Raw genomic sequence first — 27,586 nt, forward strand, 5'->3', positions numbered from 1 at the left:
GGTAGAGCGTAGGAGTGTAGTTCAAGAAGTCCCTGTTTCATAATCATATACCCTCTTCAATAGATCCTGTTAAAATGTATTTTTTAACCCAATGCACTGTAAGAAACAATACGCTATATCATCATTTCATATATAAAACAATGAACAATTGGGTTTAACTATGCTCTTAACACAAAATCAACAAAATGCAGTAGAGAAACAGTTACGTTTTGCAGAATGTGTCCATTTGACAAAAGTTTTCTTCCATGTTCCAAGATCTACATGTGATACGAAATGTATGAATTCTTGCAATGGAAACCTCACTGTATTTTACCAAGTCAGATAAAGGACATCTCTTGTACCCCTTATACTTATAAAGAGGGTTTGGTGGCTGAAAATGCATTGCTTTGATGGTGATTGCATGTTGCTTGCACTTTGTACATATTACTGAATTAATAAAGGTGAACATTTAAGAACTGGGGGTATAGCTCAGTGGTAGAGCGTTTGACTGCAAATCAAGAGGTCCCTAGTTCAAATCTGGGTGCCACCTTGTCCAACTGTTTTACCTGTAGAAATATTTTTTTAATTGAAGAAAACATTTACAATCTTAGCATTTTATGTAATGAGCAACACATTTCTACATTTGAAATACTCCTGATCATCTCCTGAAACATAGGGTAAACACCATGAAACTGTTTAGGATTTCTTCGTATGATACAAGCTGTGTTTTACATTCACCCAAGTTCTACTGGTGATATTATCAGTTTGAAATAGTCCATTGGAAGCTCATATGAATGTTATAAAACTGTGGTGGAAACCAATAATATGCCTTTAATGAAATGTATTAATTTGTACAGCTGACCAGAAGTGCACTGATGTCATTAGTTCTACAAGTTCCACAAAGTCACCCACTCTATCACCTTTTTAAAAAAGGGCAGTGTTCAGCATTCAAGGGTTTATTTCAGTGGTAGAGCGTAGGAGTGCTTTTCAAGAAGTTCCTGTTTCATAACCATATACCCTCTTCAATAGATCCTGTTAAAATGTATTTTTTAACCCAATGCACTGTAAGAACCAATAAGATATATCATCATTTCATATACAAAACAATGAACAATTGGGTTTAGCTATGCTCTTAGCACAAAATCAACAAAATGCAGTAGAGGAACAGTTACGTTTTGCAGAATTTGTGCATTTGACAAAAGTTTATTTTCCATGTTCCAAGATCTACATGTGATACAAAATGTATGAATTCTTGCAATGGAAACCTCACTGTATTTTACCAAGGCAGATAAAGGACATCTTTTGTACCACTTATACTTATAAGGAGGGTTTGGTGGCTGAAAATGCATTGCTTTGATGGTGATTGCATGTTGCTTGCACTTTCTACATATTACTGAATTAATAAAGGTGAACATTTCAGAATTCAGGGTATAGCTCAGTGGTAGAGCATTTGACTGCAAATCAAGAGGCCCCTAGTTCAAATCTGGGTGCCCCCTTGTTCAACTGTTCTACCTGTAGAAATATTTTTTTAAATAAATTGAGGAAAACATTTGCAATCTTAGCATTTTATGTAATGAGCAACACATTTCTACATTTGAAATATTCCTGGTCATCTCCTGAAACATAGGGTAAACACCATGAAACTTTTTAGGATTTCTTCATATGATACAAGCTGTGTTTACATTCACCCAATTTCAACTGGTGATATTTTCAGTTTGAAATAGTCCATTGGAAGCTCATATGAATGTTATAAAACTGTGGTGGAAACCAATAATATGCCCATAATGAAATGTATTAATTTGTACACCTGACCAGAAGTGCACTGATGTCATTAGTTCTACAAGTTCCATACAGTCACCCACTCTATCACCCTTTTAAAAAAGGGCAGTTTTCAGCATTCAAGGGTTTAAATCAGTGGTAGAACGTAGGAGTGCAGTTCAAGAAGGCCCTGTTTCATAACTATATACCCTCGTCAATAGATCCTGTTAAAATGTTTTTCAACCCAATGCACTGTAAGAAACAATAGGATATATCATCATTTCATATACAAAACAATGAACAATTGGGTTTAACTATGCTCTTAGCACAAAATCAACGAACTGCAGTAGAGAAGCAGTTACATTTTGCAGAATTTGTGCATTTGACAAAAGATTTTTTTCCATGTTCCAAGATCTACATGTGATACGAAATGTATGAATTCTTGCAATGGAAACCTCACTGTATTTTACCAAGGCAGATAAAGGACATCCTTTGCACCCCATATACTTATAAGGAGGGTTTGGTGGCTGAAAATGCATTGCTTTGATGGTGATTTCATGTTGCTTGCACTTTGTACATATTATTGAATTAATAAAGGTGAACATTTCAGAACTGGGGGTATAGCTCAGTGGTAGAGCATTTGACTGCAGGAAACGAGGTCACTAGTTCAAATCTGGGTGCCCACTGTGCAACTGTTTTACCTGTACAAATATTTTTTTAATTAAATAAATTGAAGAAAACATTTACACTCTTAGCATTTTATGTAATGAGCAACACATTTCTACATCTGAAATACTCCTGATCATCTCCTGAAACATAGGGTAAACACCATGAAACTGTTTAGGATTTCTTCATATGATACAAGCTGTGTTTTACATTCACCCAAGTTCTACTGGTGACATGATCAGTTTGAAATAGTCCATTGGAAGCTCTTATGAATGTTCTAAAACTGTGGTGGAAACCAATAATATGCCCTTAATGAAATGTATTAATTTGTACAGCTGACCAGAAGTGCATGATGTCATTAGTTCTACAAGTTCCATAGAGTCATCCACTCTATCAACTTTTTAAAAAAGGGCAGTTTTCAACATTCAAGGGTTTATGTCAGTGGTAGAGCATAGGAGTGTAGTTCAAGAAGCCCTGTTTCATAACCATATACCCTCTTCAATAGATCCTGTTAAATGTTTTTCAACCCAATGCACTGTAAGAAACAATAAGATATATCATCATTTCATATACAAAACAATGAACAATTGGGTTTAACTATGCTCTTAGCACAAAAGCAACAAAATGCAGTAGAGAAACAGTTACATTTTGCAGAATTTGTGCATTTGACAAAAGATTTTTTTTCCATGTTCCAAGATCTACAAGTGATACGATGTGTATGAATTCTTGCAATGGAAACCTCACTGGATTTTTCCAAGGCAGATAAAGGACATCCTTCGCACCCCATATACTTATAAGGAGGGTTTGGTGGCTGAAAATGCATTGCTTTGATGGTGATTACATGTTGCTTCCACTTTGTTCATATTACTGAATAAATAAAGATGCACATTTCAGAAATGGGGGTATAGCTCAGGGGTAGAGCATTTCACTGCAAATCAAAAGGTTCCTACTTCAAATCTGGGTGCCCCCTTGTCCAACTGTTTTACCTGTAGAAATATGTTTTTAATTAAATAAATTGAAGTAAACATTTACAATCTTAGCATTTTATGTAATGAGCAACACATTTCTACATTTGAAATACTCCTGATCATCACCTGAAACATAGGGTAAACACCATTAAGCTTTTTAGGATTTCTTCATATGATACAAGCTGTGTTTTACATTCACCCAAGTTCTACTGGTGATATGATCAGTTTGAAATAGTCCATTGAAAGCTCATATTAATGTTATAAAACTGTGGTGGAAACCAATAATATGCCCTTAATGAAATGTATTAATTTGTACAGCTGACCAGAAGTGCACTGATGTCATTAGTTCTACAAGTTCCATAGAGTCACCCACTCTATCACCTTTTTAAAAAAGGGCAGTTTTCAACATTCAAGGGTTTATGTCAGTGGTAGAGCGTAGGAGTGTAGTTCAAGAAGTCCCTGTTTCATAATCATATACCCTCTTCAATAGATCCTGTTAAAATGTATTTTTTAACCCAATGCACTGTAAGAAACAATACGCTATATCATCATTTCATATACAAAACAATGAACAATTGGGTTTAACTATGCTCTTAACACAAAATCAACAAAATGCAGTAGAGAAACAGTTACGTTTTGCAGAATGTGTCCATTTGACAAAAGTTTTTTTTCCATGTTCCAAGATCTACATGTGATACGAAATGTATGAATTCTTGCAATGGAAACCTCACTGTATTTTACCAAGTCAGATAAAGGACATCTGTTGTACCCCTTATACTTATAAGGAGGGTTTGGTGGCTGAAAATGCATTGCTTTGATGGTGAGTGCATGTTGCTTGCACTTTGTACATATTACTGAATTAATAAAGGTGAACATTTGAGAACTGGGGGTATAGCTCAGTGGTAGAGCATTTGACTGCAAATCAAGAGGTCCCTAGTTCAAATCTGGGTGCTGCCTTGTCCAACTGTTTTACCTGTAGAAATATTTTTTTAATTAAATAAATTGAAGAAAACATTTACAATCTTAGCATTTTATGTAATGAGCAACACATTTCTACATTTGAAATACTCCTGATCATCTCCTGAAACATAGGGTAAACACCATGAAACTGTTTAGGATTTCTTCATATGATACAAGCTGTGTTTTACATTCACCCAAGTTCTACTGGTGATATTATCAGTTTGAAATAGTCCATTGGAAGCTCATATGAATGTTATAAAACTGTGGTGGAAACCAATAATATGCCCTTAATGAAATGTATTAATTTGTACAGCTGACCAGAAGTGCACTGATGTCATTAATTCTACAAGTTCCATACAGTCACCCACTCTATCACTTTTTTAAAAAAGGGCAGTTTTCAGCATTCAAGGGTTTAACTCAGTGGTAGAGCGTAGGAATGCAGTTCAAGAAGTCCCTGTTTCATAACCATATACCCTCTTCAATAGATCCTGTTAAAATGTTTTTCAACCCAATGCACTGTAAGAAACAATAAGATATATCATCATTTCATATACAAAACAATGAAAAATTGGGTTTAACTATGCTCTTAGCACAAAATCAACGAACTGCAGTAGAGAAGCAGTTACGTTTTGCAGAATTTGTGCATTTGACAAAAGTTTTTTTTCCATGTTCCAAGATCTACATGTGATACGAAATGTATGAATTCTGGCAATGGAAACCTCACTGTATTTTACCAAGGCAGATAAAGGACATCTTTTGTACCACTTATACTTATAAGGAGGGTTTGGTGGCTGAAAATGCATTGCTTTGATGGTGATTGCATGTTGCTTGCACTTTGTACATATTACTGAATTAATAAAGATGAACATTTCAGAACTGGGGGTATAGCTCAGTGGTAGAGCATTTGACTGCAAATCAAGAGGTCCCTAGTTTACATCTGGGTGCCCCCTTGTTCTACCTGTATAAATATTTTTTTAATTAAATAAATTGAAGAAAACATTTACAATCTTAGCATGTTATGTAATGAGCAACACATTTCTACATTTGAAATACTCCTGATCATCTCCTGAAACATAGGGTAAACACCATGAAACTGTTTAGGATTTCTTCATATGATACAAGCTGTGTTTTACATTCACCCAATTTCTACTGGTGATATTTTCAGTTTGAAATAGTCCATTGGAAGCTCATATGAATGTTATAAAACTGTGGTGGAAACCAATAATATGCCCTTAATGAAATGTATTAATTTGTACACCTGACCAGAAGTGCACTGATGTCATTAGTTCTACAAGTTCCATACAGTCACCCACTCTATCACCTTTTTAAAAAAGGGCAGTTTTCAGCATTCAAGGGTTTAAATCAGTGGTAGAACGTAGGAGTGCAGTTCAAGAAGGCCCTGTTTCATAACCATATACCCTCGTCAATAGATCCTGTTAAAATGTTTTTCAACCCAATGCACTGTAAGAAACAATAGGATATATCATCATTTCATATACAAAACAATGAACAATTGGGTTTAACTATGCTCTTAGCACAAAATCAACGAACTGTAGTAGAGAAGCAGTTACATTTTGCAGAATTTGTGCATTTGACAAAAGATTTTTTTCCATGTTCCAAGATCTACATGTGATACGAAATGTATGAATTCTTGCAATGGAAACCTCACTGTATTTTACCAAGGCAGATAAAGGACATCCTTCGCACCCCATATACTTATAAGGAGAGTTTGGTGGCTGAAAATGCATTGCTTTGATGGTGATTTCATGTTGCTTGCACTTTGTACATATTATTGAATTAATAAAGGTGAACATTTCAGAACTGGGGGTATAGCTCAGTGGTAGAGCATTTGACTGCAGGTAAAGAGGTCCCTAGTTCAAATCTGGGTGCCCATTGTTCAACTGTTTTAACTGTACAAATATTTTTTAATTAAATAAATTGAAGAAAACATTTACACTCTTAGCATTTTATGTAATGAGCAACACATTTCTACATTAGAAATACTCCTGATCATCTCCTGAAACATAGGGTTAACACCATGAAACTGTTTAGGATTTCTTCATATGATACAAGCTGTGTTTTACATTCACCCAAGTTCTACTGGTGATATGATCAGTTTGAAATAGTCCATTGGAAGCTCATATGAATGTTATAAAACTGTGGTGGAAACCAATAATATGCCCTTAATGAAATGTATTAATTTGTACAGCTGACCAGAAGTGCACTGATGTCATTAGTTCTACAAGTTCCATAGAGTACCCACTCTATCACCTTTTTAAAAAAGGGCAGTTTTCAGCATTCAAGGGTTTAACTCAGTGTTAGAGCGTAGGAGTGCAGTTCAAGAAGTCCCTGTTTCATAACCATATACCCTCGTCAATAGATCCAGTTAAAATGTTTTTCAACCCAATGCACTGTAAGAAACAATAGGATATATCATCATTTCATATAAAAAAACAATGAACAATTGGGTTTAACTATGCTCTTAGCACAAAATCAACAAACTGCAGTAGAGAAGCAGTTACATTTTTTGCAGAATTTGTGCATTTGACAAAAGATTTTTTTTCCATGTTCCAAGATCTACATGTGATACAAAATGTATGAATTCTTGCAATGGAAACCTCACTGTATTTTACCAAGGCAGATAAAGGGCATCCTTTGCACCCCATATACTTATAAGGAGGGTTTGGTGGCTGAAAATGCATTGCTTTGATGGTGATTGCATGTTGCTTGCACTTTGTACATATTACTGAATTAATAAAGGTGAACAATTCAGAAATAGGGGTATAACTTAGGGGTAGAACATTTCACTGCAGATCAAAAGGTCCCTAGTTCAGATCTGGGTGTCCCCTTGTCCAACTGTTTTACCTGTAGAAGTATTTTTTTAATTAAATAAATTGAAGTAAACATTTACAATCTTAGCACTTTATGTAATGAGCAACAGATTTCTACATTTGAAATACTCCTGATCATCACCTGAAACATAGGGTAAACACCATGAAACTGTTTAGGATTTCTTCGTATGATACAAGCTGTGTTTTACATTCACCCAAGCTCTACTGGTGATATTATCAGTTTGAAATAGTCCATTGGAAGCTCATATGAATGTTATAAAACTGTGGTGGAAACCAATAATATGCCCTTAATGAACTGTATTAATTTGTACAGCTGACCAGAAGTGCACTGATGTCATTAGTTCTACAAGTTCCATAGAGTACCCACTCTATCACCTTTTTAGAAAAGGGCAGTTTTCAGCATTCAAGGGTTTAACTCAGTGTTAGAGCGTAGGAGTGCAGTTCAAGAAGTCCCTGTTTCATAACCATATACCCTCGTCAATAGATCCAGTTAAAATGTTTTTCAACCCAATGCACTGTAAGAAACAATAGGATATATCATCATTTCATATAAAAAACAATGAACAATTGGGTTTAACTATGCTCTTAGCACAAAATCAACAAACTGCAGTAGAGAAGCAGTTACATTTTTTGCAGAATTTGTGCATTTGACAAAATATTTTTTTTCCATGTTCCAAGATCTACGTGTGATACGAAATTTATGAATTCTTGCAATGGAAACCTCACTGTATTTTACCAAGTCAGATAAAGGACATCTGTTGTACCCCTTATACTTATAAGGAGGGTTTGGTGGCTGAAAATGCATTGCTTTGATGGTGAGTGCATGTTGCTTGCACTTTGTACATATTACTGAATTAATAAAGGTGAACATTTGAGAACTGGGGGTATAGCTCAGTGGTAGAGCATTTGACTGCAAATCAAGAGGTCCCTGGTTCAAATCTGGGTGCTGCCTTGTCCAACTGTTTTACCTGTAGAAATATTTTTTTTAATTAAATAAATTGAAGAAAACATTTACAATCTTAGCATTTTATGTAATGAGCAACACATTTCTACATTTGAAATACTCCTGATCATCACCTGAAACATAGGGTAAACACCATGAAACTGTTTAGGATTTCTTCATATGATACAAGCTGTGTTTTACATTCACCCAAGTTCTACTGGTGATATTATCAGTTTGAAATAGTCCATTGGAAGCTCATATGAATGTTATAAAACTGTGGTGGAAACCAATAATATGCCCTTAATGAAATGTATTAATTTGTACAGCTGACCAGAAGTGCACTGATGTCATTAGTTCTACAAGTTCCATACAGTCACCCACTCTAACACCTTTTTAAAAAAGGGCAGTTTTCAGCATTCAAGGGTTTAACTCAGTGGTAGAGCGTAGGAATGCAGTTCAAGAAGTCCCTGTTTCATAACCATATACCCTCTTCAATAGATCCTGTTAAAATGTTTTTCAACCCAATGCACTTTAAGAAACAATAAGATATATCATCATTTCATATACAAAACAATGAACAATTGGGTTTAACTATGCTCTTAGCACAAAATCAACAAACTGCAGTAGAGAAGCAGTTACATTTTGCAGAATGTGTACATTTGACAAAATATTTTTTTTCCATGTTCCAAGATCTACACGTGATACGAAATGTATGAATTCTTGCAATGGAAACCTCACTGTATTTTACCACGGCAGATAAAGGACATCTTTTGTACCCCTTATACTTATAAGGAGGGTTTGGTGGCTGAAAATGCATTGCTTTGATGGTGATTGCATGTTGCTTCCACTTTGTACATATTACTGAACAAATAAAGGTGAACTTTTCAGAAATGGGGATATAGCCCAGGGGTAGAGCATTTCACTGCAGATCAAAAGGTCCCTAGTTCAAATCTGGGTGCCCCCTTGTCCAACTGTTTTACCTGTAGAAATATGTTTTTAATTAAATAAATTGAAGTAAACATTTACAATCTTAGCATTTTATGTAATGAGAAACACATTTCTACATTTGATATACTCCTGATCATCTCCTGAAACATAGGGTAAACAGCATGAAACTGTTTAGGATTTCTTCGTTTGATACAAGCTGTGTTTTACATTCACCCAAGTTCTACTGGTGATATTATCAGTTTGAAATAGTCCATTGGAAGCTCATATGAATGTTCTAAAACTGTGGTGGAAACCAATAATATGCCCTTAATGAAATGTATTAATTTGTACAGCTGACCAGAAGTGCACTGATGTCATTAGTTCTACAAGTTCCATACAGTCACCCACTCTATCACTTTTTTAAAAAAGGGCAGTTTTCAGCATTCAAGGGTTTATGTCAGTGCTAGAGGGTAGGAGTGCAGTTCAAGAAGTCCCTGTTTCATAACCATATACCCTCTTCAATAGATCCTGTTAAAATGTTTTTCAACCCAATGCACTCTAAGAAACAATAAGATATATCATCATTTCATATACAAAACAATAAAAAATTGGGTTTAACTATGCTCTTAGCACAAAATCAACAAACTGCAGTAGAGAAGCAGTTACGTTTTGCAGAATTTGTGCATTTGACAAAAGTTTTTTTTCCATGTTCCAAGATCTACATGTGATACGAAATGTATGAATTCTTGCAATGGAAACCTCACTGTATTTTACCAAGGCAGATAAAGGACATCTTTTGTACCACTTATACTTATAAGGAGGGTTTGGTGGCTGAAAATGCATTGCTTTGATGGTGATTGCATGTTGCTTGCACTTTGTACATATTACTGAATTAATAAAGATGAACATTTCAGAACTGGGGGTATAGCTCAGTGGTAGAGCATTTGACTACAAATCAAGAGGTCCCTAGTTTACATCTGGGTGCCCCGTTGTTCAACTGTTCTACCTGTAGAAATATTTTTTTAATTAAATAAATTGAAGAAAACATTTACAATCTTAGCATGTTATGTAATGAGCAACACATTTCTACATTTGAAATACTCCTGATCATCTCCTGAAACATAGGGTAAACACCATGAAACTGTTTAGGATTTCTTCATATGATACAAGCTGTGTTTTACATTCACCCAATTTCTACTGGTGATAATTTCAGTTTGAAATAGTCCATTGGAAGCTCATATGAATGTTATAAAACTGTGGTGGAAACCAATAATATGCCCTTAATGAAATGTATTAATTTGTACACCTGACCAGAAGTGCACTGATGTCATTAGTTCTACAAGTTCCATACAGTCACCCACTCTATCACCTTTTTAAAAAAGGGCAGTTTTCAGCATTCAAGGGTTTAAATCAGTGGTAGAACGTAGGAGTGCAGTTCAAGAAGGCCCTGTTTCATAACCATATACCCTCGTCAATAGATCCTGTTAAAATGTTTTTCAACCCAATGCACTGTAAGAAACAATAGGATATATCATCATTTCATATACAAAACAATGAACAATTGGGTTTAACTATGCTCTTAGCACAAAATCAACGAACTGCAGTAGAGAAGCAGTTACATTTTGCAGAATTTGTGCATTTGACAAAAGATTTTTTTCCATGTTCCAAGATCTACATGTGATACGAAATGTATGAATTATTGCAATGGAAACCTCACTGTATTTTACCAAGGCAGATAAAGGACATCCTTCCCACCCCATATACTTATAAGGAGGGTTTGGTGGTTGAAAATGCATTGCTTTGATGGTGATTTCATGTTGCTTGCACTTTGTACATATTATTGAATTAATAAAGGTGAACATTTCAGAACTGTGGGTATAGCTCAGTGGTAGAGCATTTGACTGCAGGTAAAGAGGTCCATAGTTCAAATCTGGGTGCCCACTTGTTCAACTGTTTTACCTGTACAAATATTTTTTTAATTAAATAAATTGAAGAAAACATTTACACTCTCAGCATTTTATGTAATGAGCAACACATTTCTACATCTGAAATACTCCTGATCATCTCCTGAAACATAGGGTAAACACCATGAAACTGTTTAGGATTTCTTCATATGATACGAGCTGTGTTTTACATTCACCCAAGTTCTACTGGTGATATGATCAGTTTGAAATAGTCCATTGGAAGCTCATATGAATGTTATAAAACTGTGGTGGAAACCAATAATATGCCCTTAATGAACTGTATTAATTTGTACAGCTGACCAGAAGTGCACTGATGTCATTAGTTCTACAAGTTCCATAGAGTACCCACTCTATCACCTTTTTAAAAAAGGGCAGTTTTCAGCATTCAAGGGTTTAACTCAGTGTTAGAGCGTAGGAGTGCAGTTCAAGAAGTCCCTGTTTCATAACCATATACCCTCGTCAATAGATCCAGTTAAAATGTTTTTCAACCCAATGCACTGTAAGAAACAATAGGATATATCATCATTTCATATAAAAAACAATGAACAATTGGGTTTAACTATGCTCTTAGCACAAAATCAACAAACTGCAGTAGAGAAGGAGTTACATTTTTTGCAGAATTTGTGCATTTGACAAAAGATTTTTTTTCCATGTTCCAAGATCTACATGTGATACGAAATGTATGAATTCTTGCAATGGAAACCTCACTGTATTTTACCAAGTCAGATAAAGGACATCTGTTGTACCCCTTATACTTATAAGGAGGGTTTGGTGGCTGTAAATGCATTGCTTTGATGGTGATTGCATGTTGCTTGCACTTTGTACATATTACTGAATTAATAAAGGTGAACATTTGAGAACTCGGGGTATAGCTCAGTGGTAGAGCATTTGACTGCAAATCAAGAGGTCCCTAGTTCAAATCTGGGTGCTGCCTTGTCCAACTGTTTTACCTGTAGAAATATTTTTTTTAATTAAATAAATTGAAGAAAACATTTACAATCTTAGCATTTTATGTAATGAGCAACACATTTCTACATTTGAAATACTCCTGATCATCTCCTGAAACATAGAGTAAACACCATGAAACTGTTTAGGATTTCTTCATATGATACAAGCTGTGTTTTACATTCACCCAAGTTCTACTGGTGATATTATCAGTTTGAAATAGTCCATTGGAAGCTCATATGAATGTTATAAAACTGTGGTGGAAACCAATAATATGCCCTTAATGAAATGTATTAATTTGTACAGCTGACCAGAAGTGCACTGATGTCATTAGTTCTACAAGTTCCATACAGTCACCCACTCTATCACTTTTTTAAAAAAGGGCAGTTTTCAGCATTCAAGGGTTTAACTCAGTGGTAGAGCGTAGGAATGCAGTTCAAGACGTCCCTGTTTCATAACCATATACCCTCTTCAATAGGTCCTGTTAAAATGTTTTTCAACCCAATGCACTGTAAGAAACAATAAGATATATCATCATTTCATATACAAAACAATGAAAAATTGGGTTTAACTATGCTCTTAGCACAAAATCAACAAACTGCAGTAGAGAAGCAGTTACGTTTTGCAGAATTTGTGCATTTGACAAAAGTTTTTTTTCCATGTTCCAAGATCTACATGTGATACGAAATGTATGAATTCTGGCAATGGAAACCTCACTGTATTTTACCAAGGCAGATAAAGGACATCTTTTGTACCACTTATACTTATAAGGAGGGTTTGGTGGCTGAAAATGCATTGCTTTGATGGTGATTGCATGTTGCTTGCACTTTGTACATATTACTGAATTAATAAAGATGAACATTTCAAAACTGGGGGTATAGCTCAGTGGTAGAGCATTTGACTGCAAATCAAGAGGTCCCTAGTTTACATCTGGGTGCCCCCTTGTTCTACCTGTAGAAATATTTTTTTAATTAAATAAATTGAAGAAAACTTTTACAATCTTAGCATGTTATGTAATGAGCAACACATTTCTACATTTGAAATACTCCTGATCATCTCCTGAAACATAGGGTAAACACCATGAAACTGTTTAGGATTTCTTCATATGATACAAGCTGTGTTTTACATTCACCCAATTTCTACTGGTGATATTTTCAGTTTGAAATAGTCCATTGGAAGCTCATATGAATGTTATAAAACTGTGGTGGAAACCAATAATATGCCCTTAATGAAATGTATTAATTTGTACACCTGACCAGAAGTGCACTGATGTCATTAGTTCTACAAGTTCCATACAGTCACCCACTCTATCACCTTTTTAAAAAAGGGCAGTTTTCAGCATTCAAGGGTTTAAATCAGTGGTAGAACGTAGGAGTGCAGTTCAAGAAGGCCCTGTTTCATAACCATATACCCTCGTCAATAGATCCTGTTAAAATGTTTTTCAACCCAATGCACTGTAAGAAACAATAGGATATATCATCAGTTCATATACAAAACAATGAACAATTGGGTTTAACTATGCTCTTAGCACAAAATCAACGAACTGTAGTAGAGAAGCAGTTACATTTTGCAGAATTTGTGCATTTGACAAAAGATTTTTTTCCGTGTTGCAAGATCTACATGTGATACGAAATGTATGAATTCTTGCAATGGAAACCGCACTGTATTTTACCAAGGCAGATAAAGGACATCCTTCGCACCCCATATACTTATAAGGAGGGTTTGGTGGCTGAAAATGCATTGCTTTGATGGTGATTACATGTTGCTTGCACTTTGTACATATTATTGAATTAATAAAGGTGAACATTTCAGAACTGGGGGTATAGCTCAGTGGTAGAGCATTTGACTGCAGGTAAAGAGGTCCCTAGTTCAAATCTGGGTGCCCATTGTTCAACTGTTTTAACTGTAGAAATATTTTTTAATTAAATAAATTGAAGAAAACATTTACACTCTTAGCATTTTATGTAATGAGCAACACATTTCTACATCTGAAATACTCCTGATCATCTCCTGAAACATAGGGTTAACACCATGAAACTGTTTAGGATTTCTTCATATGATACAAGATGTGTTTTACATTCACCCAAGTTCTACTGGTGATATGATCAGTTTGAAATAGTCCATTGGAAGCTCATATGAATGTTATAAAACTGTGGTGGAAACCAATAATATGCCCTTAATGAAATGTATTAATTTGTACAGCTGACCAGAAGTGCACTGATGTCATTAGTTCTACAAGTTCCATAGAGTACCCACTCTATCACCTTTTTAAAAAAGGGCAGTTTTCAGCATTCAAGGGTTTAACTCAGTGTTAGAGCGTAGGAGTGCAGTTCAAGAAGTCCCTGTTTCATAACCATATACCCTCGTCAATAGATCCAGTTAAAATGTTTTTCAACCCAATGCACTGTAAGAAACAATAGGATATATCATCATTTCATATAAAAAACAATGAACAATTGGGTTTAACTATGCTCTTAGCACAAAATCAACAAACTGCAGTAGAGAAGCAGTTACATTTTTTGCAGAATTTGTGCATTTGACAAAAGATTTTTTTTCCATGTTCCAAGATCTACATGTGATACAAAATGTATGAATTCTTGCAATGGAAACCTCACTGTATTTTACCAAGGCAGATAAAGGGCATCCTTTGCACCCCATATACTTATAAGGAGGGTTTGGTGGCTGAAAATGCATTGCTTTGATGGTGATTGCATGTTGCTTGCACTTTGTACATATTACTGAATTAATAAAGGTGAACAATTCAGAAATGGGGGTATAACCCAGGGGTAGAACATTTCACTGCAGATCAAAAGGTCCCTAGTTCAAATCTGGGTGTCCCCTTGTCCAACTGTTTTACCTGTAGAAGTATTTTTTTAATTAAATAAATTGAAGTAAACATTTACAATCTTAGCACTTTATGTAATGAGCAACAGATTTCTACATTTGAAATACTCCTGATCATCACCTGAAACATAGGGTAAACACCATGAAACTGTTTAGGATTTCTTCGTATGATACAAGCTGTGTTTTACATTCACCCAAGCTCTACTGGTGATATTATCAGTTTGAAATAGTCCATTGGAAGCTCATATGAATGTTATAAAACTGTGGTGGAAACCAATAATATGCCCTTAATGAACTGTATTAATTTGTACAGCTGACCAGAAGTGCACTGATGTCATTAGTTCTACAAGTTCCATAGAGTACCTACTCTATCACCTTTTTAAAAAAGGGCAGTTTTCAGCATTCAAGGGTTTAACTCAGTGTTAGAGCGTAGGAGTGCAGTTCAAGAAGTCCCTGTTTCATAACCATATACCCTCGTCAATAGATCCAGTTAAAATGTTTTTCAACCCAATGCACTGTAAGAAACAATAGGATATATCATCATTTCATATAAAAAACAATGAACAATTGGGTTTAACTATGCTCTTAGCACAAAATCAACAAACTGCAGTAGAGAAGCAGTTAAATTTTTTGCAGAATTTGTGCATTTGACAAAAGATTTTTTTTCCATGTTCCAAGATCTACATGTGATACAAAATGTATGAATTCTTGCAATGGAAACCTCACTGTATTTTACCAAGGCAGATAAAGGGCATCCTTTGCACCCCATATACTTATAAGGAGGGTTTGGTGGCTGAAAATGCATTGCTTTGATGGTGATTGCATGTTGCTTGCACTTTGTACATATTACTGAATTAATAAAGGTGAACAATTCAGAAATGGGGGTATAACTCAGGGGTAGAACATTTCACTGCAGATCAAAAGGTCCCTAGTTCAAATCTGGGTGTCCCCTTGTCCAACTGTTTTACCTGTAGAAGTATTTTTTTAATTAAATAAATTGAAGTAAACATTTACAATCTTAGCATTTTATGTAATGAGCAACACATTTCTACATCTGAAATACTCCTGATCATCTCCTGAAACATAGGGTAAACACCATGAAACTGTTTAGGATTTCTTCGTATGATACAAGCTGTGTTTTACATTCACCCAAGTTCTACTGGTGATATGATCAGTTTGAAATAGTCCATTGGAAGCTCATATGAATGTTATAAAACTGTGGTGGAAACCAATAATATGCCCTTAATGAACTGTATTAATTTGTACAGCTGACCAGAAGTGCACTGATGTCATTAGTTCTACATGTTCCATAGAGTACCCACTCTATCACCTTTTTAAAAAAGGGCAGTTTTCAGCATTCAAGGGTTTAACTCAGTGTTAGAGCGTAGGAGTGCAGTTCAAGAAGTCCCTGTTTCATAACCATATACCCTCGTCAATAGATCCAGTTAAAATGTTTTTCAACCCAATGCACTGTAAGAAACAATAGGATATATCATCATTTCATATAAAAAACAATGAACAATTGGGTTTAACTATGCTCTTAGCACAAAATCAACAAACTGCAGTAGAGAAGGAGTTACATTTTTTGCAGAATTTGTGCATTTGACAAAAGATTTTTTTTCCATGTTCCAAGATCTACATGTGATACGAAATGTATGAATTCTTGCAATGGAAACCTCACTGTATTTTACCAAGACAGATAAAGGACATCTGTTGTACCCCTTATACGTATAAGGAGGGTTTGGTGGCTGAAAATGCATTGCTTTGATGGTGATTGCATGTTGCTTGCACTTTGTACATATTACTGAATTAATAAAGGTGAACATTTGAGAACTGGGGGTATAGCTCAGTGGTAGAGCATTTGACTGCAAATCAAGAGGTTCCTAGTTCAAATCTGGGTGCTGCCTTGTCCAACTGTTTTACCTGTAGAAATATTTTTTTTAATTAAATAAATTGAAGAAAACATTTACAATCTTAGCATTTTATGTAATGAGCAACACATTTCTACATTTGAAATACTCCTGATCATCTCCTGAAACATAGGGTAAACACCATGAAACTGTTTAGGATTTCTTCATATGATACAAGCTGTGTTTTACATTCACCCAAGTTCTACTGGTGATATTATCAGTTTGAAATAGTCCATTGGAAGCTCATATGAATGTTATAAAACTGTGGTGGAAACCAATAATATGCCCTTAATGAAATGTATTAATTTGTACAGCTGACCATAAGTGCACTGATGTCATTAGTTCTACAAGTTCCATACAGTCACCCACTCTATCACTTTTTTAAAAAAGGGCAGTTTTCAGCATTCAAGGGTTTAACTCAGTGGTAGAGCGTAGGAATGCAGTTCAAGAAGTCCCTGTTTCATAACCATATACCCTCTTCAATAGATCCTGTTAAAATGTTTTTCAACCCAATGCACTGTAAGAAACAATAGGATATATCATCATTTCATATACAAAACAATGAAAAATTGGGTTTAACTATGCTCTTAGCACAAAATCAACAAACTGTAGTAGAGAAGCAGTTACGTTTTGCAGAATTTGTGCATTTGACAAAAGATTTTTTTCCATGTTCCAAGATCTACATGTGATACGAAATGTATGAATTCTTGCAATGGAAACCTCACTGTATTTTACCTAGGCAGATAAAGGACATCCTTCGCACCCCATATACTTATAAGGAGGGTTTGGTGGCTGAAAATGCATTGCTTTGATGGTGATTACATGTTGCTTGCACTTTGTACATATTATTGAATTAATAAAGGTGAACATTTCAGAACTGGGGGTATAGCTCAGTGGTAGAGCATTTGACTGCAGGTAAAGAGGTCCCTAGTTCAAATCTGGGTGCCCATTGTTCAACTGTTTTAACTGTAGAAATATTTTTTTATTAAATAAATTGAAGAAAACATTTACAATCTTAGCATTTTATATAATGACCAACACATTTCTACATTTGAAATACTCCTGATCATCTCCTGAAACATAGGGTAAACACCTTGAAACTGTTTAGGATTTCTTCATATGATACAAGCTGTGTTTTACATTCACCCAAGTTCTACTGGTGATATTATCAGTTTGAAATAGTCAATTGGAAGCTCATATGAATGTTATAAAACTGTGGTGGAAACCAATAATATGCCCTTAATGAAATGTATTAATTTGTACAGCTGACCAGAAGTGCACTGATGTCATTAGCTCTACAAGTTCCATACAGTCACCCACTCTAACACCTTTTTCAAAAAGGGCAGTTTTCAGCATTCAAGGGTTTAACTCAGTGGTAGAGCATAGGAGTGCAGTTCAAGAAGTCCCTGTTTCATAACCATATACCCTCGTCAATAGATCCTGTTAAAATGTTTTTCAACCCAATGCACTGTAAGAAACAAATGGATATATCATCATTTCATATAAAAAACAATGAACAATTGGGTTTAACTATACTGTTAGCACAAAATCAACAAACTGCAGCAGAGAAGCAGCTACATTTTGCAGAATTTGTGCATTTGACAAAATATTTTTTTTCCATGTTCCAAGATCTACATGTGATACGAAATGTATGAATTCTTGCAATGGAAACCTCACTGTATTTTACCAAGGCAGATAAAGGACATCCTTCGCACCCCATATACTTATAAGGAGGTTTTGGTGGCTGAAAATGCTTTGCTTTGATGGTGATTGCATGTTGCTTGCACTTTGTACATATTCCTGAATTAATAAAGATGAACTTTTCAGAACTGGGGGTATAGCTCAGTGGTAGAGTATTTGACTGCAGATCAAGAGGTCCCTAGTTCAACTCTTGGTGCCCCCTTGTTTTACCTGTACAAATATTTTTTTTATTAAATAAATTGAAGAAAACATTTACAATCTTAGCATTTTATATAATGAGCAACACATTTCTACATTTGAGATACTCCTGATCATCTCCTGAAACATAGGGTAAACACCATGAAGCTGTTTAGGATTTCTTCATATGATACAAGCTGTGTTTTACATTCACCCAAGTTCTACTGGTGATATTATCAGTTTAAATAGTCCATTGGAAGCTCATATGAATGTTATAAAACTGTGGTGGAAACCAATAATATGCCCTTAATGAAATGTATTAATTTGTACAGCTGACCAGAAGTGCACTGATGTCATTAGTTCTACAAGTTCCATACAGTCACCCACTCTATCACCTTTTTAAAAAAGGGCAGTTTTCAGCATTCAAGGGTTTAACTCAGTGGTAGAGCATAGGAGTGCAGTTCAAGAAGTCCCTGTTTCATAACCATATACCCTCGTCAATAGATCCTGTTAAAAGGTTTTTCAACCCAATGCACTGTAAGAAACAATAGGATATATCATCATTTCATATAAAAAACAATGAAAAATTGGATTTAACTATACTCTTAGCACAAAATCAACAAAGTGCAGTAGAGAAGCAGCTACATTTTGCAGAATTTGTGCATTTGACAAAAGATTTTTTTCCATGTTCCAAGATCTACATGAGATACGAAATGTATGAATTCTTGCAATGGAAACCTCAATGTATTTTACCAAGGCAGATAAAGGACATCCTTCGCACCCCATATACTTATAAGGAGGGTTTGGTGGCTGAAAATGCTTTGCTATGATGGTGATTGCATGTTGCTTGCACTTTGTCCATATTACTGAATTAATAAAGGTGAACTTTTCAGAACTGGGGGTATAGCTCAGTGGTAGAGCATTTGACTGCAGATCAAGAGGTCCCTAGTTCAAATCTGGGTGCCCCTTCGTTCAACTTTTTTACCTGTAGAAATATTTTTTGATTAAATAAATTGAAGAAAACATTTACAATCTTAGCATTTTATATAATGAGCAACACATTTCTACATTTGAAATACTCCTGATCATCTCCTGAAACAGGGTAAACACCTTGAAACTTTTTAGGATTTCTTCATATGTTACAAGCTGTGTTTTCCATTCACCCAAGTTCTACTGGTGATATTATCAGTTTGAAATAGTCCATTGGAAGCTCATATGAATGTTATAAAACTGTGGTGGAAACGAATAATATGCCCTTAATGAAATGTATTAATTTGTACAGCTGACCAGAAGTGCACTGATGTCATTAGTTCTACAAGTTCCATACAGTTACCCACTCTATCACCTTTCTAAAAAAGGGCAGTTTTCAGCATTCAAGGGTTTAACTCAGTGGTAGAGCATAGGAGTGCAGTTCAAGAAGTCCCTGTTTCATAACCATATACCCTCGTCAATAGATCCTGTTAAAATGTTGTTCAACCCAATGCACTGTAAGAAACAATAGGATATATCATCATTTCATATAAAAACAATGAACAATTGGGTTTAACTATACTCTTAGCACAAAATCAACAAACTGCAGTAGAGAAGCAGTTACGTTTTGCAGAATTTGTGCATTTGACAAACGTTTTTTTTCCATGTTCCCAGATCTACATGTGATACAAAATGTATGAATTCTTGCAATGGAAACCTCACTGTATTTTACCAAGGCAGATAAAGGACATTTTCGTCCCCCTTATACTTATAAGGAGGGTTTGGTGGCTGAAAATGCATTGCTTTGATGGTCATTGCATGTTGCTTGCACTTTGTACATATTACTGAAATAATAAAGGTGAACTTTTCAGAATTGGGGTTATAGCTCAGTGGTGGAGCATTTGACTGCAGATCAAGAGGTCCCTAGTTCAAATCTGGGTGCCCCTTGTTCAACTGTTTTACCTGTAGATTTTTTTTTTTATTAAATGAATTGAAGAAAACATTTACAATGTTAGCATTTTATGTAATGAGCAACACATTTCTACATTTGAAATACTCCTGATCATCTCCTGAAACATAGGGTAAACACCATGAAACTGTTTAGGATTTCTTCATATGATACAAGCTGTATTTTACATTCACCCAAGTTCTACTGGTGATATTATCAGTTTGAAATAGTCAATTGGAAGCTCATATGAATGTTATAAAACTGTGGTGGAAACCAATAGTATGCCCTTAATGAAATGTATTAATTTGCACAGCTGACCAGAAATGCACTGATGTCATTAGTTCTACAAGTTCCATACAGTCACCCACTCTAACCCCTTTTTCAAAAAGGGCAGTTTTCAGCATTCAAGGGTTTAACTCAGTGGTAGAGCATAGGAGTGCAGTTCAAGAAGTCCCTGTTTCATAACCATATACCCTCGTCAATAGATCCTGTTAAAATGTTTTTCAACCCAATGCACTGTAAGAAACAATAGGATATATCATCATTTCATATACAAAAAACAATGAACAATTGGGTTTAACTATACTCTTAGCACAAAATCAACAAACTGCAGCAGAGAAGCAGCTACATTTTGCAGAATTTGTGCATTTGACAAAAGATTTTTTTTCCATGTTCCAAGATCTACATGTGATACGAAATGTACGAATTCTTCCAATGGAAACCTCACTGTATTTTACCAAGGCAGATAAAGGACATCATTCGCAACCCTTATACTTATAAGGAGGGTTTGGCGGCTGAACATGCATTGCTTTGATGGTGATTGCATGTTGCTTCCACTTTGTACATATTACTGAATAAATAAAGGCGAACATTTCAGAAATGGGGGTATAGCTCAGGGGTAGAGCATTTCACTGCAGATCAAAAGGTCCCTAGTTCAAATCTGGGTGCCCCCTTGTCCCACTGTTTTACCTGTAGAAATATTTTTAATTAAATACATTGAAGTAAACATTTACAATCTTAGCATTTTATGTAATGAGCAACACAATTCTACATTTGAAATACTCCTGATCATCACCTGAAACATAGGGTAAAAAACATTAAGCTGTTTAGGATTTCTTAATATGATACAAGCTGTGTTTTACATTCACCCAAGTTCTACTGGTGATATGATCAGTTTGAAATAGACCATTGGAAGCTCATATGAATGTTATAAAACTGTGGTGGAAACCAATAATATGCCCTTAATGAAATGTATTAATTTGTACAGCTGACCAGAAGTGCACTGATGTCATTAGTTCTACAAGTTCCATACAGTCACCCACTGTATCACCTTTTTAAAAAAGGGCAGTTTTCTGCATTCAAATGTTTAAATCAGTGGTACAAGGTAGGAGTGCAGTTCAAGAAGTCCCTGATTCATAACCATATACCCTCATCAATAGATCCTGGAAAAATGTTTTTCAACCCAATGCACTGTAAGAACCAATAAGATATATCATCATTTCATATACAAAACAATGAACAATTGGGTTTAGCTATGCTCTTAGCACAAAATCAACAAAATGCAGTAGAGGAACAGTTACGTTTTGCAGAATTTGTGCATTTGACAAAAGATTATTTTCCATGTTCCAAGATCTACATGTGATACGAAATGTATGAATTCTTGCAATGGAAACCTCACTGTATTTTAACAAGGCAGATAAATGACATCTTTTGTACCCCTTATACTTATAAGGAGGGTTTGGTGGCTGAAAATGCATTGCTTTGATGGCGATTGCATGTTGCTTCCACTTTGTACATATTACTGAATAAATAAAGGTGAGTATTTCAGAAGTGGGGGTAGAGCTCAGGGGTAGAGCATTTCACTGCAAATCAAAAGGTTCCTAGTTCAAATCTGGGTGCCCCTTGTTCAACTGTTTTACCTGTAGAATTTTTTTTTATTAAATAAATTGAAGAAAACATTTACAATGTTAGCATTTTATGTAATGAGCAACACATTACTACATTTGAAATACTCCTGATCATCTCCTGAAACATAGGGTAAACACCATGAAACTGTTCAGGATTTCTTCATATGATACAAGCTGTGTTTTACATTCACCCAAGTTCTACTGGTGATATTATCAGTTTGAAATGGTCAATTGGAAGCTCATATGAATGTTATAAAACTGTGGTGGAAACCAATAATATGCCCTTAATGAAATGTATTAATTTGTACAGCTGACCAGAAGTGCACTGATGTCATTAGTTCTACAAGTTCCATACAGTCACCTCTAACACCTTTTTCAAAAAGGGCAGTTTTCAGCATTCAAGGGTTTAACTCAGTGGTAGAGCATAGGAGTGCAGTTCAAGAAGTCCCTGTTTCATAACCATATACCCTCATCAATAGATCCTGTTAAAATGTTTTTCAACCCAATGCACTGTAAGAAACAATAGGATATATCATCATTTCATATAAAAAAACAATGAACAATTGGGTTTAACTATACTCTTAGCACAAAATCAAGAAACTGCAGTAGAGAAGCAGCTACATTTTGCAGAATTTGTGCATTTGACAAAATATTTTTTTCCATGTTCCAAGATCTACATGTGATACGAAATGTATGAATTCTTGCAATGGAAACCTCACTGTATTTTACCAAGGCAGATAAAGGACATCCTTCGCACCCCATATACTTATAAGGAGGTTTTGGTGGCTGAAAATGCTTTGCTTTGATGGTGATTGCATGTTGCTTGCACTTTGTACATATTACTGAATTAATAAAGGCGAACTTTTCAGAACTGGAGGTATAGCTCAGTGGTAGAGCATTAGACTGCAGATCAAGAGGTCCCTAGTTCAAATCTGGGTGCCCCCTTGTTCAACTGTTCTACCTGTAGAAATATTTTTTTATTAAATAAATTGAAGAAAACATTTGCAATCTTAGCATTTTATATAATGAGCAACACATTTCTACATTTGAAATACTCCTGATCATCTCCTGAAACATAGGGTAAACACCTTGAAACTGTTTAGGATTTCTTCATATGATACAAGCTGTGTTTTACATTCACCCAAGTTCTACTGGTAATATTATCAGTTTGAAATAGTCCATTGGGAGCTCATATGAATGTTATTAAACTGTGGTGGAAACCAATAATATGCCCTTAATGAAATTTATTAATTTGTACAGCTGACCAGAGGTGCACTGTTGTCATTAGTTCTACAAGTTCCATACAGTTACCCTCTCTATCACCTTTTTTAAAAAAGGGCAGTTTTCAGCATTCAAGGGTTTAACTCAGTGGTAGAGCATAGGAGTGCAGTTCAAGAAGTCCCTGTTTCATAACCATATACCCTCATCAATAGATCCTGTTAAAATGTTTTTCAACCCAATGCACTGTAAGAAACAATAGGATATATCATCATTTCATATAAAAACACAATGAACAATTGGGTTTAACTATACTCTTAGCACAAAATCAACAAACTGCAGTAGAGAAGCAGCTACATTTTGCAGAATTTGTGCATTTGACAAAATATTTTTTTTCCATGTTCCAAGATCTACATGTGATACAAAATGTATGAATTCTTGCAATGGAAACCTCACTGTATTTTACCAAGGCAGATAAAGGACATCCTTCGCACCCCATATACTTATACGGAGGGTTTAGTGGCTGAACATGCTTTGCTTTGATGGTGATTGCATGTTGCTTGCACTTTGTGCATATTACTGAATTAATAAAGGTGAATTTTCAGAACTGGGGGTATAGCTCAGTGGTAGAGCATTTGACTGCAGATCAAGAGGTCCCTAGTTCAAATCTGGGTGCCCCCTTGTTCAACTGTTTTAAATGTAGAAATATTTTTTTTATTAAATAAATTGAAGAAAACATTTACAATCTTAGCATTTTATGTAATGAGCAACACATTTCTACATTTGAAATACTCCTGATCATCACCTGAAATATAGGGTAAACACCACTAAGCTGTTTATGATTTCTTCATATGATACAAGCTGTGTTTTACATTCACCCAAGTTCTACTGGTGATATTTTCAGTTTGAAATAGTCCATTGGAAGCTCATATGAATGTTCTAAAACTGTGGTGGAAACCAATAATATGCCCTTAATGAAATGTATTAATTTGTGCAGCTGACCAGATGTGCACTGATGTCATTAGTTCTACAAGTTCCATACAGTCACCCACTCTATCACCTTTTTTAAAAAGGGAAGTTTTCAGCATTCAAGGGTTTAAATCAGTGGTACAACGTAGGAGTGCAGTTCAAGAAGTGCCTGTTTCATAACCATATACCCTCGTCAATAGATCCTGTTAAAATGTTTTTCAACCCAATGCACTGTAAGAAACAATAGGAAATATCATCATTTCATATACTAAACAATGAACAATTGGGTTTAACTATGCTCTTAGCACAAAATCAACAAACTGCAGTAGAGAAGCAGTTACATTTTGCAGAATTTGTGCATTTGACAAAAGATTTTTTTTCCATGTTCCAAGATCTACATGTGATACGAAATGTATGAATTCTTGCAATGGAAATCTCACTGTATTTTACCAAGGCAGATAAAGGACATCCTTCGCACCCCATATACTTATAAGGAGGTTTTGGTGGCTGAAAATGCTTTGCTTTGATGGTGATTGCATGTTGCTTGCACTTTGTACATATTACTGAATTAATAAAGTTGAACTTTTCAGAACTGGGTGTATAGCTCAGTGGTAGAGCATTTGACTGCAGATCAAGAGGTCCCTAGTTCAAATCTGGGTGTCCCCTTGTTCAACTGTTTTACCTGTAGAAATATTTTTTTTATTAAATAAATTGAAGAAAACATTTACAATCTTAGCATTTTATGTAATGAGCAACACATTTCTACATTTGAAATACTCCTGATCATCACCTGAAACATAGGGTAAACAACATTAAGCTGTTTAGGATTTCTTAATATGATACAAGCTGTGTTTTACATTCACCCAAGTAATACTGGTGATATGATCAGTTTGAAATAGACCATTGGAAGCTCATATGAATGTTATAAAACTGTGGTGGAAACCAATAATATGCCCTTAATGAAATGTATTAATTTGTTCAGCTGACCAGAAGTGCACTGATGTCATTAGTTCTACAAGTTCCATACAGTCACCCACTCTATCACCTTTTTAAAAAAGGACAGTTTTCAACATTGAAGGGTTTATGTCAGTGGTAGAGCGTAGGAGTGTAGTTCACGAAGGCCCTGTTTCATAACCATATACCCTCTTCAATAGATCCTGTTAAAATGTTTTTCAACCCAATGCATTGTAAGAAACAATAGGATATATCATCATTTCTTATACAAAACAATGAAGTATTGGGTTTAACTATGCTCTTAGCACAAAATCGACAAACTGCAGTAGAGAAGCAGTTACATTTTGCAGAATTTGTGCATTTGACAAAAGATTTTTTTTCCATGTTCCAAGATCTACATGTGATACGAAATGTATGAATTCTTGCAATGGAAACCTCACTATATTTTACCAAGGCAGATAAAGGACATCCTTCGCACCCCATATACTTATAAGGAGGGTTTGGTGGCTGAAAATGCATTGCTTTTATGGTGATTGCATGTTGCTTGCACTTTGTACATATTACTGAATTAATAAAGGTGAACATTTCAGAACTGGGGGTATAGCTCAGTGGTAGAGCTTTTGACTGCAGATCAAGAGGTCCCTAGTTCAAATCTGGGTACCCCTTGTTCAACTGTTTTACCTGTAGAAATATTTTTTTAATTAAATAAATTGAAGAAAACATTTACAATCTTAGCATTTTATGTAATGAGCAACACATTTCTACATTTGAAATACTCCTGATCATCTCCTGAAACATAGGGTAAACACCATGAAACTGTTTAGGATTTCTTCATATGAGACAAGCTGTGTTTTACATTCACCCAAGTTCTACTGGTGATATTATCAGTTTGAAATAGTCCATTGGAAGCTCATATGAATGTTATAAAACTGTGGTGGAAACCAATAATATGCCCTTAAAGAACTGTATTCATTCGTACAGCTGACCAGAAGTGCACTGATGTCATTAGTTCTACAAGTTCCATACAGTCACCCACTCTATCACATTTTTAAAAAAGAGCAGTTTTCAGCATTCAAGGGTTTAACTCAGTGGTAGACCATAGGAATGCAATTCAAGAAGTCCCTGTTTCATAACCATATACCCTCTTCAATAGATCCTGTTAAAATGTTTTTCAACCCAATGCACTGTAAGAAACAATAAGATATATCATCATTTCATATACAAAACAATGAACAATTGGGTTTAACTATGCTCTTAGCACAAAATCAACAAACTGCAGTAGAGAAGCAGTTACATTTTGCAGAATTTGTGCATTTGACAAAAGATTTTTTTTCCATGTTCCAAGATCTACATGTGATACGAAATGTATGAATTCTTGTAATGGAAACCTCACTGTATTTTACCAAGGCAGATAAAGGACATCCTTCGCACCCCATATACTTATAAGGAGGTTTTGGTGGCTGAAAATGCTTTGCTTTGATGGTGATTGCATGTTGCTTGCACTTTGTACATATTACTGAATTAATAAAGGCGAACTTTTCAGAACTGGAGGTATAGCTCACTGGTAGAGCATTAGACTGCAGATCAAGAGGTCCCTAGTTCAAATCTGGGTGCCCCCTTGTTCAACTGTTTTACCTGTAGAAATATTTTTTTTATTAAATAAATTGAAGAAAACATTTGCAATCTTAGCATTTTATATAATGAGCAACACATTTCTACATTTGAAATACTCCTGATCATCTCCTGAAACATAGGGTAAACACCTTGAAACTGTTTAGGATTTCTTCATATGATACAAGCTGTGTTTTACATTCACCAAAGTTCTACTGGTGATATTATCAGTTTGAAATAGTCCATTGGGAGCTCATATGAATGTTATGAAACTGTGGTGGAAACCAATAATATGCCCTTAATGAAATTTATTAATTTGTACAGCTGACCAGAAGTGCACTGTTGTCATTAGTTCTACAAGTTCCATACAGTTACCCACTCTATCACCTTTTTTAAAAAAGGGCAGTTTTCAGCA

General features: G+C 35.1%; 6 non-coding genes across 6 annotated transcripts; all 6 read left to right on the forward strand.

The window, feature by feature from the left end:
* The first annotated feature begins 457 nt into the window (after positions 1-457).
* Positions 458-529, forward strand: TRNAC-GCA (transfer RNA cysteine (anticodon GCA)). Its single transcript has one exon. It is a non-coding gene; the product is annotated as a tRNA-Cys (tRNA).
* Positions 530-4,256: 3,727 nt separating this feature from the next.
* Positions 4,257-4,328, forward strand: TRNAC-GCA (transfer RNA cysteine (anticodon GCA)). Its single transcript has one exon. It is a non-coding gene; the product is annotated as a tRNA-Cys (tRNA).
* A 12,313-nt stretch (positions 4,329-16,641) lies between these two features.
* On the forward strand, positions 16,642-16,713 carry TRNAC-GCA (transfer RNA cysteine (anticodon GCA)). Its single transcript has one exon. It is a non-coding gene; the product is annotated as a tRNA-Cys (tRNA).
* A 2,778-nt stretch (positions 16,714-19,491) lies between these two features.
* On the forward strand, positions 19,492-19,563 carry TRNAC-GCA (transfer RNA cysteine (anticodon GCA)). Its single transcript has one exon. It is a non-coding gene; the product is annotated as a tRNA-Cys (tRNA).
* Positions 19,564-24,246: 4,683 nt separating this feature from the next.
* On the forward strand, positions 24,247-24,318 carry TRNAC-GCA (transfer RNA cysteine (anticodon GCA)). The gene has a single exon. It is a non-coding gene; the product is annotated as a tRNA-Cys (tRNA).
* A 1,836-nt stretch (positions 24,319-26,154) lies between these two features.
* Positions 26,155-26,226, forward strand: TRNAC-GCA (transfer RNA cysteine (anticodon GCA)). Its single transcript has one exon. It is a non-coding gene; the product is annotated as a tRNA-Cys (tRNA).
* Positions 26,227-27,586: the final 1,360 nt, after the last annotated feature.

This window comes from Ambystoma mexicanum, unplaced genomic scaffold, assembly GCF_040938575.1.
Source record: "Ambystoma mexicanum isolate Mex_15411 unplaced genomic scaffold, UKY_AmexF1_1 Mex_scaf118, whole genome shotgun sequence".
Lineage (NCBI taxonomy): Eukaryota > Metazoa > Chordata > Amphibia > Caudata > Ambystomatidae > Ambystoma > Ambystoma mexicanum.